The sequence below is a fragment of the Leuresthes tenuis genome, unplaced genomic scaffold, assembly GCF_036924035.1.
Source record: "Leuresthes tenuis unplaced genomic scaffold, fLeuTen1.0.hap1 SCAF_9, whole genome shotgun sequence".
Taxonomy (NCBI): domain Eukaryota; kingdom Metazoa; phylum Chordata; class Actinopteri; order Atheriniformes; family Atherinopsidae; genus Leuresthes; species Leuresthes tenuis.
Genome location: NW_027325363.1, coordinates 10,483,156 through 10,501,831, shown reverse-complemented (window position 1 = coordinate 10,501,831; position 18,676 = coordinate 10,483,156). Strand labels below are relative to the sequence as shown.

Here is an 18,676-nt window from a genome sequence, read left to right as displayed (position 1 = left end):
AAATTAAACTGCTTAAAACTGGTCGGACATTAAAACCTCAAAATCTATCTTTAGAATAATTCAACCACTGTGATAAGTTTATTTTACAACTGTAAAGTAACAAAAAGAGTCTTTTGAAGGGAATACTAGTTAAAGATATAAGGCATTATATTTTGACTTTGAGACCAGCTGCAGCAAGTTCATTATAAGTCACTGCGGTTGCGTCTGTAACATACATAATTAGTTCATGACCTATTTGATGGAGGTGGTTTTATCAGCAATTGCTCTTTATTTTTTGGCTGTGTTTAATTAGTAAATTTGATACATTAGCTGGTGAACCAAATTGAAGTCCAAAAGCTATCAAGTTAGAAACAAATTAAGCTCGAAAATGAGTAGATTAGAAAACATTCAGTCGAACTGGGCTCAAAGTGCTTTCTTGACTTTGTTCCCTTTTGGAGGGAAATGTGACTTTAATTCTTAAACTTACAAGGGGAAGATTTCACACATAGTCAGCTACTCTTCCATGTGGATGATGCAGCCATGTTCAAAAGCAAACAGCATTTCAATTCAGAAAATGGTGTAAACAATGCTGCTGCTTAGGATTTTAATGGATTTTCAAAGGAGATTTGAAGATCACCTTAGGTTTGAAGTGGGATCTGTAACGGAGAGGGCAATGCAGCAGCTTGTGTGTTCCTGTCTTTATGTTTGATCCTCTGCCCTGGCCATTCCTTGTGTTGTTTTAGCTCATTTGTTTTTGCTTGCGTGGGTATTCTCCTGTTGTGTGATCTTTCATCTGAATGAATAACAGGGAAATCAGTTGCTTATTAGTGAAATACATAACAAAGGGTGTAGTTAGACAAACATCTAATTAATTTGTAAAAGTATTGTGACTGATAGTCTTCATATTCTGGGAGGAGACGAAAGAATCAAGAAAAATGCAGCTATAAAGCACACAACACTAAAACTGAAAGTGAATGAAATGGTTTCCAACTGTATAACTGTATATCTCAATAATTAGTTTCATGTACAAACACCTGCTCAATCCTATTATTGCACTTTAATGTAGCTCTGTCCATGTCACTCGTCTGTAATACTACATCCTGGCAGGCCCATTGTGCTGCCAGGACCACTTATAACATCCCTGTCTCATGTGCAGCTCCTCCTCCTTCTCATTCTCCTCTGCCTATGAGCCAATGCAAATTACAGTAACAGCTTGGACGTGAGTATAATCTCAAGTGGTGCGAGCTGGGCTCCATTGCAAGGCATGCAGGCAGATGGAAGCAGAAACTCTGCCAGAGCTCTTTATGGGCTCCCACTCTTTCTGCGGCATGGTAGACAATGGAGGAGCTGTGGCTCATAACCAGCTATTTGTCTGCCACCATCATACAGCCTATTCCTATACACTGTATTGGGTCAATTATATTAAAGGAAGTGGGAACCTGTCATGGCCTCAGACCGATTGGTATATGGATAATGATACTGCCAGCATTACATCATTAGCCACTTAGAGCACACAGCACAGGGTAGAGACTTAAGGAAGGATGTCCAGAGGTTCAGATTTATGATGACTGACAGGCAGAAAAAGAACACTGGGTTGAACTTGTATGTTTTTCTGTACAAGAAGATGTATAACCAATGCTTCATAACTATAAATCATCATTAAAACAAACAACTTATTCATTTGCTTGATAGATTGTATATAGCTTTAGTGAATTTAAATTACATTAAAGAAAACCAGTTAAGATTATCCATACAGGTGGCTCAAAAAGAGTACAATATCACTTCTAAAACTGTACCGATGTGTATGTGAAGAGTCTGAATTGCCCACCAAAACACACTTGAGCATGCCTCTCTCCGTAATGCTGAACTTTCACCACTTACTCCAATCTGAGTAACTACTGCCAGGACTGAAAGAGAAGATGTTCTCCTGCTCAGCAATTTGTGATGCACCACTGATTTCTGCAGCAGTGAATAAAATGATAAATGTATGTAAGAGAGCTGCAAGTGGAGAAATTTTCTGTTGTTACCTTGTTATGTGGAGAGTCTGCACTGCAGTACAAGTTACATCAATAATCAATTTTTTATTTTGAATGAATAAATTCAAGGGTATGCACGACAACACAGAGATCAGAGATTATCTTGTTTTGCTACATCAGGATAGAGTTTCTGCTCACAAACACTGCCATTCTTGGCCATTAATGTAAATGGATGTCTAAACTCAGTCACGGCCCTTGTAACTAATGAGGATGCTTACGGGATAAAGTTGCTCCTCCGTGTGTCATTAAACAGGCCTCTGCATTTTTAATCTGAAAAGCAGGGAGCTATGAAGCAGACATATGAGCAGAAAAGCTCAAACAATGCCCTTTGTGCCCTGTGTGCATACATAACAAACAGTGCAAAAGAATATGATGTATGGAGAAATCAATAGACAGTGAATCAGCTGCGTGTCAAGATGTGGATGTTTAAGTGACTCAGTCTCCGATGTGTTGCCAACCCTGAGTGCATCTGCACTAACAAAAAGATATTTGACTGGGAGAGAAAATGAGAGCGAGCTCCAAGACGCGGAGCACAACTCCCCTGAAGCTATGCGTCTTTTGTATCTAACTTATGCTCATATGCATGCAGGTGTGTTTGATTTCACCACATTTCCCTCCACTATTATTTGAAAAAGCTTCAGGTAGAGCATTTCAAATGTACAAAGCCATTGTAATTCTACAAGGCGGTAGATGCACTGGGGGATTGCTTAATTTCTGTGGATGATTAGAGCTGCAGAAACAAGAATCAGATGCAGAGATGATATCTTAACATGGCGAGATGTGCTGTAACCCTCAAGAATACCTGGAGCTGCCACTCGACACTGCCTGTCACTGCTTTCAACTTAGTATTCCAGGAAGCACTGATGGAAAGATTCAGATTACTTTGACAAGAGAAGCAGACCACAAAACACAAGACAGGGGAGGGGAAGCGTGTGCCTGAATTTTAAGGTAGCTTAACCCCCTCCTTACTCTCACCACAGTTCTTGATTGAATAAATATATTCACTGCCTTCTTACAGAACACTGGGTTTTCAGTTTGTAGAAGCATCATTTTACACAAGCACAGATAAACTGGTGGCGAAACTTGCTGATAAGCAGATTATACAACATTCAAAATGTCCAGAGAATACATATGGCCAAAATCACTACATTTTCATACAACCCATACAAATTTAACAGAAACTGCTTTATCTGACAGCAAAGGATTAGAAAATAATCAATGTGAATTATTTTTTTGGACACAAACAGAACAAGATGTCTGACTGAACACAAAATATGCAGAGTTATGCAGTGTGCATGACTGCTGTAGACGCTGCTCGTTAAGTGTATGAAGAGCAGGAGGGGGAACAGCAAGTTATGTTCAATTCCGTAACACAATCTGGCTAATTAGCATTGCCATACCATTCCTTTTGAACCATAGGAGAACAAGTGGGAGCCATCATATTTCTCTGTTCTAAGCACTGCGCGATTCACCTTTTGACCACTGAAGCCACAGGAGTTCTGACCATTCAGGTTCAGAGGTAGGCAAAACAAGCTCACCTCAAATCCTCTTTCTTTACCTAGCTCCCCCTGGGGAATTGCTCAGACCTTTACCTAAAAGTTTGCCCTTAACAAAGTATAGTTGCTGGCAGTGAGGTGGATGAGATATAGAGGCTAGATGCAGTGCAATGACATTTTCAGGATTGAAACTGACTCAGAGGGCAGCAGACAGATACTAAGAGGATACAGGTAGTTTCTGCATTTCAGACTTACACAATCATTGTTGGCTCACTACTCTCTGAAGATGCAGCACAGATCGTTAACTCTATCGTGTACTGAGTTTTAATTGACAGTTTCATACTACACTGTATCATGTAAAAACTGAAACTGAGTTTATGCACTGCTGCAGCAGTTTTATGGACCATTTTAGATGCAGTCAGTTACAGTATGAGCCAGACAGAGGCTTTCTTGTACAACATAAGCATCACATCACTTGAAACACTTGATTTAGTGTTAGCCAAGTCAACATAAGGTGCTAAGTGGGTGGGGTTTGCTTTTTAGTCACTCCACAGATAGGAGGGTAACAATTCAAAGAAGAATCAGTGACAAAGGTTATCTCCCCCTCTTTTTTTAATAGCTTGTTTTTCTATCGTACATAATTGATTTTTGTGTTACTAAAGTAAATACAGTATATTATGTCAAAATCAAAAAGAAAAATTAACTAAGATCATTAAAAGACTACAATAGTAACTCACTCTTTCATAATAGTACATTTAGCCAGTTGGATTACTAGAAACTCATTGATATTTTACAATTTTAAATCTCCTTCAGGTGGACATCACTTTATTGTAAAGATTAACTAAGTACAAGTTTACAAGTTGCTATAATCTGAATATATATACATATCTACGTCACTGGGGTGCATGGTGGTGTGCTGGTTAGCACTCACACCTCATGGCAGTAGACTCCCTGGTTGAATTTGACTGGAGTCTTTCTGTGTGGAGTTTGCACGTTCTCCCTGTGTATGTGTGGGTTCCTTCTTGATACTCCAGCTTTTTTCCACCTTCCGAAAATATGCCTGTTAGGATGATTGGTTATTCTAAATTGATTTTAGCTCGATGGTGGTTGGGAAAGGCTCCTGCCCCTGTGACCCTGAATTGGATTAAGCAGATACGGAGGACAGATGGATGGAGGTTTCTTCGTTGCTGTTAAGCTACATCCTTCTCCTTTTTTGAGCTCTTATATTTCCTTTCCCCCCCAACTTCACTATTGCAAACATTTTATCAGATACTGTATGTACTAGAGTTTCAGATCAAAGGCACTGGTGCTCCCAATTGGACATCTTTGGAGCACCAGTACAGAGCACACTTAAATCAACTTTACCGGAACAGTTACTTGACTGCATTACTGATACATAATTATGTGGTTAATAAGTGATAGTATAAAAAATATATAAACTATTTCAATTTATTTAGCCTTTTTACAAAAAGGGAAAACTTTTAAAAACAAATTATGCTTTAAGAGACTAAATCAGTTAGTTGAAATGCTCTTTTTTACCATACTGTAGATGCCATAAATGTATCACAAACTCCATCCATCAATTTTTTGTACCCGCTTAATCCAACTCAGGGTCGCATGGGGGTTGGAGCCTATCCCAGGTTTCATGGCGGGGTGCATCCTGGACAAGTTGTCAGTCTATTACAGGGCTACACAGAGACAAACGAGACAAACGACCATCATCACTCACACTCACTCCTAGCGTCAATTTAGAGTCATCAATTAACCTAACATGCATGTTCGTGGGCGGTGGGAGGAAGCTGGAGTACCCGAAGAGAACCCGCGCATACACGGGGGGGAACATGCGAATTCCACACAGGAAGGCCCCAGCTAGGATTCAAACCAGAAACCCGTTTTGCTGTGAGGTGACGGTGCTAACCACCACACCACCGTGCAGCCCATCACCAAATCCATTCCTTTAAAATGAAATTAAACAGGGTCTTAATATTTCTGTAAAATATAAATTGTATTTTTCATTAATCCTGTTAAGATGGAAGAAACAGAATTGCGTTAAGTTGCATGTCAACTGTTTGACACACAACATGTTAGTTAATCTAACAATAATGTGCTGAATGGCTGCTTTTTCTTTCGGCGTACAGTGTGGTAGGATGTACTGAATTTATTAATTAGCTGTTACCTGTCTGCTGCTGGCAGATGTGCTGTAGTTCCAACACTGCATCTATGCCCCAGAGTTAATGAAACACCCATGTCATAGTGCTTAACGAGTGTTTCATGTTTAAAGTTTGTGGGCATGTTGACAAACTATTTTCCCAGCAGATGTTGGGCTACAAAAGTGGTACATGGAATGGATGACATGCTTGCGTGTTTCATGTTGGGATCAGTTGAGGTGTTTTCTTTTTCCATCAGCTGATTCCACACTGTATCCTCATCAGAAATTTGAGGCCGAAGTGTAAAGGAAGGGTCTAAATGATTTTCTATTTTTTGAAAAATGTCCAAACCGTTCAAATGTTTTAATCTTCATTCAGCCAACAACAGCAGAGCAAGACAGGCCGATTAACAGGACACAGGTAGGTGACAACCCACATAGGTTTGCCCTCACACAGTGTTTGTTATGATGATGACAGACTTGCAAAAACTTACTAGTCTCCCTCCATCACATTAAACAGATGCACATACATTATTGTTCACTCCCTTTTATTGCTTCATGAAATATAAAACCATCCATACATTTTCTATACTCGCTTAATCTGTCAGTTGGGTCGCGGGGGGCTGGAGCCTATCCCAGCGGTCGTCAGGGTTGGGTACCCTGGACAGGTTGCCAGTCCATCAAAGGGCCACACAGAGATAAATGAGACCAACAACCACACACATGATCTCTCCTAAGGACAATTTTAGAGACACCAATTTTTGGACTGTGGGAGGAAGTTTGAGAGAAGCCACGCATACACAGGGAGAACATGCAAACTCCACACAGAAAGGCCCCAGCCCAGAGTTGAACCTGGAACCCTCTCACTGTGAGGTGATGATGCTAACCACCACACCACCGTGCTGCCCAAAATATAAAACCATTAAAGAAAAAAGAAAAAATTAAATCAAATGTGTAGTTACAGTGACTCCAGAAGATGGTTGCAAAAAGCAAAGCAACTACCCTGTGTATCATTAGAAAATCTCAGCACATTAACACCAAAACATCTAGTGTACTTGGAAGCATGATAGGCAGATTTTGCACATACAGTCAATTATATTCATTAGCGTCAAATATAAAAAGAACAAGCTTCATAGACAATAAACTACCACCTTTTGTAAACATGCAAAGCTACTGACTAATCAGTAACTTTAATTAGTTAAAGAATAGGTGGCCACCCTCTACTGCACACTCTTGCAATGTATATAACCTTCTATATTTCCTTGTCATTCACTTGTTGTATAAACACAAATTGTACATTTCTTTTTCATATGTATATGTGTATATATACACATATGTATATTCATGTTAACGGTTGCATAACAGTGTAAAATACATGCTTTCCCACAACAAAGAAAAAGAAAGCATACTTGACCCACTTCTGCACCTGTGATTTTTCTGTAAAAAATTCCCACCGTTGGTACTCATACTGCTGCTTCTCAAATTTGCTGATGCACAACTGCTAACACAACATTTTCAGCATAGTTAGAGCTGCCTGAGCTCAGGGGTGCACCTGAAACTGCTCACCGTTAATATGCAGTCACTTAGAAAAACAGGACAAGCTCACCAATTATTAAGCCCTGGTCTCCATTACAGGTTCCACATCAGCATCCTGATGAGGTGGTGCTCAGAGAGTCAGGGTGGAGGAAGGCCACTCCCTCTAGTGTCACAGGAAAACACCAACTAGAGGACAAAAAGACATGTTGAGTCATTTTTGTTACAGTGAAAAAAATGAATAAACACAATAAAAATAAAAACCTTCAGGGGAGAGGTTGTTTTGAAATCTTTTAGGATGTTAACAATGTACTTCAAGGCAGCATTCAGTGAAGGATGCAACATTTCTCAACACACTAGAGAAGCAGTCATACATTCATAATTTCATTGACTGAGCTTGCTCCCTTTTACACTTGGCAGCTTTGGGTGTGATATGAACGCTGATCTGATTATGGAACAACAGGAAGAAAGCACAAGCAGCAGGAGAGGGACCAGAATAACAAAGCTGTAGATACCATGGCTATGAATATGTGCCCTATCATTAATATTTTCATGCATCATTGTAGCTAAAGCAGAACAAAGTGTAAAGGGGAGTGTGATGAAACATTCATTATATTTTGATACAGCTTTGGAACTCATCTGTATATAACCAAAAATCTGGTAAATATTCAGTTCAAGATGAGATTTTGCAGCTGTAAAAAATACAATGATTAATGCCTCTGAAAAATTACTCTATGCTTTAACTTGAGATTATTGCAAGCGCCTGATGAAAATAGATGAGGATATCCACAACAGCTATTTTTACTGCAACATTCTACTTTGCTTTCTCTAACACTAGAAAGATGTGAACGCGAAGGTCACGGGCATTCACTTTCTCACTTGTCCTCAAAAAATTCAAAACAAGATATGTGACATGTTACAGCTCTGCTTGCAGTACGGCGGCACGCAACCCAAAAGAGATTACAATATCACTCACATTTGTCTGCTGAGAGCCTTCATGCATGAACAAACAGAATTCTGCACTTAGGTTCCTGCTTTACTGTACATCAATTTGTATTCAGAGAGGGATCCAAGGCTAGTCACCTTCAGCTATTCATCCAACCAATGAAGTATTTATGACGGAAGCTTTTCCTTTTTGATAGGCCCTACCAATTCTCTTCCAAATCCACTTCATCTTGTGATAGAATTATGGCAGAGTTGAAGAAATGAAAAACTAAGTAAGAGTGTTTGTGCTGATGGCGTTCCAAAAAGAAGATTCTCATTGGAAATTCTTCACTTTTATCTTTATCTCCAAATAGCAAATCATCACCTGGCCTAGAATAAACAATCTTATGTCTAAACACGCTGGCCTTACTTTATCTCCTACCCGTCTCCCCCTCATCGAATAAAACATTTTACTTTCTCACTCTATTGTCCTATAACAGCCACAACATTTGACCTCTTTCTTTAGGTATAAGAAGCAAAAAGACCGAAAAAAAATCCTCAGTGCCACACAATTTTAGCCAAAGGACGTACTCCGTCAAGTTGTTATCCATCAGCTTGATTCCTTCCTGCGTGTGCAAGACAGAGGCAGTTGTTAGGGAAACAGTCACCCTCCTATGCTGCCAGCGCTGTTACTTAGAATACTCAATGTGACAACAGGAGTGACTGAGACTTCTGTCTTTGGCTATATTCTGTCACTCAGTCACTCAGAGAAAGACTGATGTGGGTGGAATCAAAAAGAAAGAAGAAATATTCAAGAGGCCAGTCAGGTTACAGGAATGATGAATCATATTTCCCTCAAAACAACTTCAACCTTGAAATTCACCTTCCAGACAAACACACAGTCATTAAGGACACGCAATGCTGACATTTCTTTGGAGGGAAATAGTTACAAATGTACCTGCAGCGAAAGCATTAGTATTCAATACTTTGCTATTAGTTTGCTAGGAGAAATGCAAAGACAGAGCAGGGGTGGGGGGTGAGGGTGAGGGTATTTTATCAGGCAGTAAAGGGAGATATTTGAATCAGTCTTTAAGTTACACGACTTTTCTTAGAGACAAAAGCTCTACTTATAGCAATCAGAAAAGACATGAGTAATTTAATTTAATTCTCTTTAGAAATGCAAGAAGATGGTGTAAGAGTGATATGAGTCTTGTCTAATGTATTTGGTTTGTGAAAGTAACAAACAAATCTGCAAAAGCCGAAAGGTACATCTGATCCTGTTAACCATCCATGAGGGGGGAGAAAAAACAACAACACGCCTTAAAGCTGCCATCAATAGTAGAATTAAGTGAATGCATTCATACTTGAGACAGATGCCTTTCCTTGTGCTATTCCCCAGATATCAAAAGAAGAGGCGAACGACAATTCTTCAGCTTATACCGGCAGGTGAGCAAGGACCCATAGAATTTAATAGACCGCAGCAGTTAATTCAGCTGAAGCCATGAGAAGGTGTGTGTTGGTGTGTATTTATTCTTGGCTTTAATTATCTTTAATTTCTCTGACTAGGGTAAAGGTTTGGGTTAGAATGAAATTTTTCAGAAAGAAGCTATGTTCTTAACTTGTAGCCACACATCACCCAAGATCAAGATAAAGATAAGCAAAAAAACCCAGCCACAGCTGTAACACGCCTGTCAAAGGACATTCTCAATGTCATCGCAGCTCAGGAGAAGAGCGACAAAGCCACTCGTTCAGGAAACGGTGATGCTGTCTGGAGGTGTAGAGTAGCCTGATAGCTGCCATAACTGTGAGGTTAAACTCATCCTCAGCAGATCCATGAAACCGCAAGGCAGCAGACCATTTCCTCCTTTTCCCTGGCTTTACAGTCATTTACTCCTCAAGTCAGCACTTTGATTAATGGCTTGCTTTACACACAGAATCCTGTGCACTGTATGGTAAGGTATCAATCATAGCACTGTACACATTCATGGATTTTCTACCACTGTGTTACCACAGTCAAAAACTAATTACATCTAACTAATAGAGGTGACCTAAAGCTTTGACCATATTGGAAAAATGCAATTTAGTGTAGACTTAATGTGTTTTAAAAACATTTACTATTATACAATGTTCAAAGTTCTCGCAGTATTCCAGAAGAGAATATCACTGATGATCTGTTGACTTTGTTTGACACCTCTTCTTTCTAAATCTAAAAAAAACCAGTAGCAGACTCAATAGCAGACTCAAATAAATGCTTCCGTCCTCCGGCCTTACTCGAACCGAGCTCTGCTCTTCACTTCAAACTAGACAAAACTTTTTTTTTTAAGGAAAACTGCTTGTTGGAGTAGTTTCATTGGATGATTTGCTTTTTATTAGCTTCAACAAAGCTGTCTCCATCAGATCACATGTGGAGGTCCTCAGTGTATAGTGTTAATGTTCGCTTTTTACTGAGACTTCTCCTGTCATGTCAACAAAGATCAACTTGAAAACTTAGACAAGCAATTAAAGTTAGCTCTTTTATGTTCTGAAAAGGAAAATTAAAAGATTTTTCCACCTTGGTCTTATCCCCCCTGCATATGTGTAAAAGAATCAGTTATGAGACCATACTGAGCAAGAAAGCAGACTAGAAAATGACTGGAAACCATATCACGGCAGCAATGTAATAACAAAGAGGACTTGTGGGTGGCAAAGTGGAAGTTCTTATATCTGCAACTGACAAACTTACATAGTTATACATAGTTATATATGAAATTTTGGAAACAGTCTGAAGCATCCCTAAAGAAAAAAGGAAATCTTGTGATGTGCACAGAGAAAAGAATAGAGGCAGCAGTGTCTAGGAAGTGTGGAGGCCACACAGTTGGCGTGCAAAGAATTGCTTCCTAAAAACTGTGGTTTATTGTTTGTGCTTTTCCACACTGGAAAATGTGAAGTCACATTTTGCAAAGCTTTCATGGACCACCTGTGGGCAACTGAGATACTCTGAAGTTGTGGCTAGTTGTACAAAAATGGAGGTAAACATCCTTCTTAGTACAATGCAGTGAAAAGGAGAAGAAATTAAATGATTCTTTCATGGAGAAAATACTGCTCCAAGAGTGGAGAGACCTGCTGCAGAAGTCTAATTGTATCTCTCACCCTTCTACGTCAAAACATTTTTTAAGAGCTACCTCCGGTTACCACAGTTCAAATAGATAAGAACACCCATCAAATTCAAAGGCCCCATCCGAATAACAGAAAATTAGTGACACGGCCCTGGCATGAGGAATGATGCTAGCAGTTTTTTAATGTGCGAGGCCATTGTTGATAGAAATGTTCATGTCTGATTAAAATCATCACATAACACACCTGCAAATAGCACAGACACTGAGAGGGAGACCAGCAGGAGTGAAAAGTAAGTCGTCCATTCCATAATGCTGTCAGACATCTGTAATAACTGCTGCATCTGAGCCTGTCAGCTGCTAATACACAATACTTTCACATAGCAGAGCACAACCGTCTCACATTATATTTATATATCAAATAAATTTTTTTTATTCTTATTGCACACTCTTATGTAGTCTTTAAAGTCTTTTAAGTTTTTATGTTCTCTTGTCAACATTTGTAACTTTTACTACTAAACATCTATCTAACTGGTATATCACAATCAACATGTGATAGTTGCAGTCTTGTTCTTTAATGATTAATATTCATGTGGATGTTGAAAATGACAACCGTGATATCGTCTTTTAGACTAAATTGACTTTTCTTAAAATGTACACAGCCCTGCTAACACTATTCACTCATACCATTGATTTTGTTCTAAAGTGTGACTGTCAAAGTGAATAATTAACAATTAACAATGAATTAATAATTAGTATAACATCACCATCTGATCACTTTTTGATAACCTGTGAGTTTATTTTACTAAAATGCTGGAACCAAATTAAAATAATCAATTTCAGTCTTATTTTCTTCTATGTCATGTGCCAAAACAACAGAGGGCAAATACCTAAACTTTACTCCAACACAAGCTGGTTATCTTGTCGACAGAGCAACAGCTTTAATGCCTACACACATTGGATGTTACCCTTCTAAAAAAGAAGAAAATCAGTCAGAAGAGGCTGACTTCTTGGTTTAATTCACAGCTGGGTGCTTTAAAGAAGACCTCATAACAGCTGGAATGAAAACAGCAGTCCACTAATTTAGAAAAATTCCCTTTGTCTAGAAACAACAACCCCAGGTTTCCTTTCAGCTCTGTAGACTAGGCTGACTCAAAAGTTATATTTCTGTGGAGCCATGTATTCTGTTAACTCTCCGTGGTGAAGATTTCATGAGCTTTTTTTTTTTAAACTTACAAATAAAATAGTTTCTGTTTGAGTGAAAATTAAAGAAATCCTTCACACTACTGTCCCTGATATATCACCAAGAACAGCAGCTTTAAATGGGTCTGTAGGATCTCATTTATGTTTAGACTGTCTTTGTCCAATCAAGCTCTCTGAGCTGATGAGAATCATAGCTTCAGCTAAACCATCAACTTGAATTTTACACCTTATTCCAACTAGTTTTGTTCTTTTTGTCTTAATTATCACCTCAATTAAAACTTAATTGAGTTGACTTTATACATGTTTATGTGCATTTAATATGATTTTTATTTATTGTCTATTGACTAATTGTCTATGAGAGCTTCAGCTAAATCATCAACTTGAATTTTACACCTTATTCCAACTAGTTTAGTTCTTTTTGTCTTAATTATCACCTCAATTAAAACTTAATTGAGTTGACTTTATACATGTTTATGTGCATTTAATATGATTTTTATTTATTGTCTATTGACTAATTGTCTATAGATTGCTTTAAGATTAATGAAAGATTCCCTCTTCAAAATATCAAAATAACTTATGTGCTTTTATCAGCATGTTAATGGCTTCATTGCCAAATAAAGTGCTTTAAAGACTATAGTTGACATCTTTGAAATATACAACATCATGTAATTTTGTATGATATCCATACATTTGCTTATAAATATAGTGCAGTGTGTTCTTTTTGCTTCATGCCTATTCATAATGATAAATAAGGGATACTAGGAAAAAAAGAAAAAAAGAAAAAAGTTCCAGCCATCAAAAGTCCAGCATATTTACACATATGTCATATTTACTTCAAAAAGTGCAACTGTTATTTTATTGATTAACCCTAATGTTTGATATGTTTAGCTCTATGTGCAGGAAGGAGAAGTAATAAAAGAACATTATCATGTAAGCTTAGAACAGTCACAGCCACAGTAAATATACAACAACAATATGCAGGCCACATTATGAACAGTGCAGAGATCTCATTATGTTGTAGCCATGAAATGTCTTTGAGATTATTCTGGCTCCAGTTGCAGTTGAACACTTTAGGGAAAAACTGGACAAGTTTTTCAGCCAAAATCTTGTTAAACCATGTTGTAGGTCACAGTTTACTAAACATCAAACATTCTAATGTGATATTAATCCACAGCAACTGGAGAGTGATGAATTATTAAAGGTAAGATTTCAGTAGGCCAACAAAAAGTCATCCTTTTGCCTTTGAGTGTTTGTTTTTTTCCATTTTTCAGACCACGAAATAAAAGGCATCACACAGAGAATAAAGCACAGTAATTATGTCTTTTTTGCTCCTTAATAATATACATTTATTTGAAACATAGTCATTCTTGGCCTTGTAGATTACAGGGGCTGCAAACTTAGTTTCCTAGAACATATGAACACATGTGTTTACAAGAAGGTTCAGTAGCTCTTGAAATATAACCTTTCAGCAGCACTTTTAGAACATTTTGTGTTTGCTGGCAAAATGATCAAGGCGAAGTCCCGTTGTTTTAAGTTTTGACACAATAGCCAGCCTATGGTGCCATTTTAGAACATTACAAGGTTTGATTTAGCCATGTCACATCAACAAAGAAAAATATTACAACATGATATTAATATAACTGTTATGAACGCCCCCCACGGTTCAAACAGCTCCTATTAAGGCAAAGCCAATAAGTCATTTTAAAAAGTCAATTATTTTCATTGCTCTGGACTTGCTTGAGTGGGTTTTCATAGAGAATGAACAACAGCACATGATGAAAAATTATCCAAATTTAGATCCTTGTTTGATTGTTGAAAAACAGTGTGAGCTGCAATGTGGAGGTCTCATGGCATTAGAGTGCAGCGTTGTTTCAACAGTGACACTTAGAACATTTTGTGCAGCCATAATAAGTAAAGACATGGCTGATATACTAAATTAAGGTTTTACAACTACCTCTGCCCCATTGAGCTTTAACCTGAAAATGCAAATGGGCTTCATAAAAACCAAGTGATTTCATGGTTCACTGACTGCTGCTACATATGCATATGGTCTGCAGTCTAAGGAAAATGTATTACAGAGGGAGAGGGGGAAATTACGTTAATCTGTGGCTGTCCATTTTGGAATCTTTCAATCATATTTAATGCACTTGTATGTCTGTACTGCAGCATTGCAGGTTGCTGTGTTAAAGTCTTAGTCATCTTTCAGAAATCCAGAGGAATTAAAACCACTAGTCCCCACACAGCTACAGTACACAATGCTGTCACATCACAGTATGGAAAAGACATGGTCCTCTGTTCACAAATTCAAGCATGAAGATTACAAGCGGCTTAGCATGACAAGTATTAGCATATCCTTTTCCTTACAAAGCTCTAAACAGGGGTAGGAAAGAGTAATGGAGCTCCCTCCAGCTGGTTGAAAATTAGTGCAATTAATTGAATACTGAAAAAGAACTGCAAAAAAAGAAAAAAGAATTGGCACCTTTGCTGCATAATCCCCTCACAAAGATCAATGATTCTGAGGCAACTGATTTGAGAACTGAGAGGAGCGAGGGCACAAAATAATAGATTTAATTATTTTAGTATCCTCTCTCCCTTGCTAAAGTGGGAGGAGAAAACCATTTTACATTTTACACCATTTTATTCAGCAAATTACACTGTAATTTGCTAAATGAATGTGACAACTTGTCTGTAAACAAGAGCAGGGAATGACAATGAATTATAGTAGCTCCAAAGACATTTTTCCTTATTTACCTTTTGGAACTAATGTCAGAGTTGTGCCTAAGCGCTGTCAGAGCTGTTACTTTGGCAGGTTGTGGAGGTGGTGGTGCAGCAGGGACCAACAATACAGGTTAGAAAACAATAGCTCTTTATTTCTCTCACCTTCTGAAAACATCCCGATTCTCTCCATGTTGGCTGACACTTGGGTTTCTGTAATTTCTGTTGTGTTGAATTTATTGGCAAATATAACGAGATTTATCTGCCAAGACAAGAGTCAGAACGAGGAAAACAAACAGGAGAGGAGAGATGTGATAAGATCGCTTCCAACATGTCAATGCAGGAATACAGGAAACTTATCTGATTTCATCAGCTGGTTCTTATTTCACTTCTGTCATATTACCAAAAATAAAGTTATTTCATCTTTCCTCATGATTTTCTCAGAACACTAATTCAATTAACCAAGCAGCACTACATGTACACTGTGCAGAAGTTGAGTTATGTCTCTATAATTCAAGTTCTATTTTGTCAATAGATAGCAATCACAGTAGGGCTAGTACAACTAATTGATTTTATTAATAGTTGTCAATTTAATCATTGATTAGTTGGATCTATGTTATGATAGATGGCAGGAGCTGTGGCAATGTCTCTTACAGCGGAGGCTTTAAGCACGGTCATGCCTTGTCAGATAACAAATTGCAGGCCACGCTGGTCTCCTTTGTTGCTGGAGTAAACATTTGAAAAATGACAATGGCAGAGGCATACAATACATGAAAAACAACAGTTTTCTCTGCAAGTCTTTATTTTCATCTTTTTCTTTTTTTTATGATTAATTCATAAAGCCAGACTACAGCTGAAGAGATCTAAAGAGAGCTAATGTTTGCTAAAGTTAATTGTTCTGATTCAACAAAGAGTCATTGAGAAAGAGAGCACACTGTGAGCATTTCTGTCTCTTTCATTTTTCTTTGTTACAGCAACCTTTAGTCATAGATTAACATAGTTAGCAGTGACAACATCAGACTTTCTGCTTTATCAATCCAAATTTAGGATTGCCACTGTCCTAAATTACAACTAGATATCAATACCAAGAAAAACACTTGATAACCGGTATCACAGAGGGAAAAATGACAAATTTAGAGGCATAAAATATTTTTGATGAACAAGACTTCAGAGCAGCTTTTTAAAGTTGTAAATTGATTTTTTTAGAGTTAAAAGAAGCACCGCTTAGAAAAACTTTAACTCAACAGTTTGATATTCTTTTCATCCTCATTGCTGGTTTATACAGGATTTGATCATGAGTCTTACTTTATAAGAAAAACATCTTTAAGATAAACAGTATTGTCAAAGACAGAGGCCAGATTAATGAACATATCAAGGGACTTCATTGGTGTGAAGTGAACTTCACTGACTGACTTCACTGACTATCTAACTGAACAGATCTGTAGATGAATCAGTAGCTTGGTGCGCCACATTGTCTCCAAATATGAGATGAAATGGTTGCAATCCAGAGCTTTTAAATAAAAACAGTTTAAGTTAGTTTTATGCTGGTGAAATTGTGTGTCAACTGGAGAAGAAGGAGGAGGAGGAAATGTTAGCAACGATATTGTAGGAAATGAGTATCCAATTTGTCAATCAGTATCTGAGTGTGATTTATAATCCAGCCATCCATCTTCTATACCGTCAATCCGTTAATCGGGTAGCGGGTGGGCTGGAGCCTATCCCAGCAGTCATCGGGCGAAAGGCGGGGTACACCCTGGACAGGTCGCCAGTCCATCACAGGGCCACATAGAGACAAACGAGACAAACAACCATGCACGCTCACACTCACTCCAAAGGACAATTTAACCTGACATGCATGTTTTTGGATGGTGGGAGGAAGCCGGAGTACCTGGAGAGAACCCACGCATACATGGGGAGAACATGCGAAATCCACACAGAAAGGCCCCAGGCAGGGATCGAACCTGGAACCGTGATTTATAATTTTTTTAAAATTCCTACCTGAAATATTTTCACGATCTTCATTAAAGTGACTAAATCTAACCAAAAGCATATATTTGAACTCCTACAATGTTGAAATTCACTGGAAAAATGTTGCCCGTGAATATAATACAAGGGAGAATCTCATCAAAAATACAAGTGGAAACAAAATTGAAAAAAAATATTACATCTGGGCTTCAGTTTATACTGGAAGTGGTTATAAAGCATTTCATTACTTTGCAATGTTAACATTCAAACAGCATCATACTCAAGTCAAAGTTGTCTCTCAAGAAAACAGAATTTTAAGTGAACAAAATCTTTTCTGGCCAACTCTGTCCCTTTCAAATGCATGAGGACATTCTCTTAATCTGTTCAATAAATGACAAGGAACTCAAGATAAAAAAGTCTCACACAAAGTGTTGGGAATTCAAAATATCTCCTAATGTCTTTAGAACAAATACTGGGTCTTAAAACTGCCTGTCACAAAACATCAACTGTTAATCATATCTGACGCAGGGTACTTAAAAGCGAAATACTGATAACACCTCAGTGCTCTCCATTTTATTATTCATTCATTTTTAGTGTGATTTCCTTGTTTTAGCATTGCTTTTACTACATGCATATATTCCCTTTTGCAATACTTCAATTTAGTCGGTAGATTCTATTTCATTCTGTATGGTAGATATCAGTAGATATGTTTCAAGTGATAATTTTTTTTTTATTATTAGAATAATTTTGTTAAAATTTTGTGATACTTATAAGTTTTCTATAGATATCTGCGCATTTAACAGTCAGTTGAGTAATGACAGCTGAACTATTCTGGGAAAGAGGTTTTGTTCCCAGCATCATGATAAACACTCCTAATTTAGTAGGTTTAGCTAATTTTGCTTATTTTTGTGTTCATTCTTTCTTTTTTTTTCAATCACTAATAAGTGATTTCAGGGGGAATTATGTGAGAGAGAGGCTTGACTCTGCCCCACATATATTGTACCTTGACTCTCGATCAACATATTGCACGAATAACATGTTGTTGAGGTCAGAATGAACCCTGTCTAGATAATGACGAAGATGCAGTAGCGTCCTCAGACAGCAGGTGCCAAATAGAGATTGGGTTTGGGCCACATACACACTGAATGATATAGAAAGGTATAAAGGGCAAAACTGAAGTCATTGGGAATTTCCATGTATGCTGAAATGTACATGTCTCTGTGACGGTCTGTTCAATAAATTCCCCATAAGAGGCTGACCACGACGTGTCCGACTACTCTTTTCTCCACAACATCTTCAACTACACAATTAAAGGGAGCTCACAACAGTTTAACGGCAGGACGGCTTTCATGTACTTCACTGTGATCTTAGAATCTCTCACCTCATGCATCATCAGCACGGCTGGAGCGGGGACAATTTTCAGCCTGAGAGTTTTATGTCCGAGACAAGCCAACTTCCTTTCAGTGTCGAGGAAACTAGTTAAATTAAACAACAGCTCAGTTCTTACTTTTTATTAGAAGGCCTTATTTAAGCATAAACAACTTTTTCAGGGTCGTGATCATTCTCAGGGGTGGCTACTCAAAGGCT

At 38.0% G+C, this 18,676-nt stretch overlaps 1 protein-coding gene across 2 annotated transcripts in view; it reads right to left on the bottom strand.

The window, feature by feature from the left end:
- lrfn1 (leucine rich repeat and fibronectin type III domain containing 1) overlaps positions 1-18,676 on the bottom strand; it is a 116,032-nt gene that overhangs the window by 20,460 nt on the left and 76,896 nt on the right. For both annotated transcript variants that reach the window (XM_072392250.1, XM_072392251.1), the window contains one exon: positions 7,264-7,379. The gene's annotated coding sequence lies outside the window, so the exon portion shown is untranslated. The remainder of the gene's footprint in view (positions 1-7,263; positions 7,380-18,676) is intronic.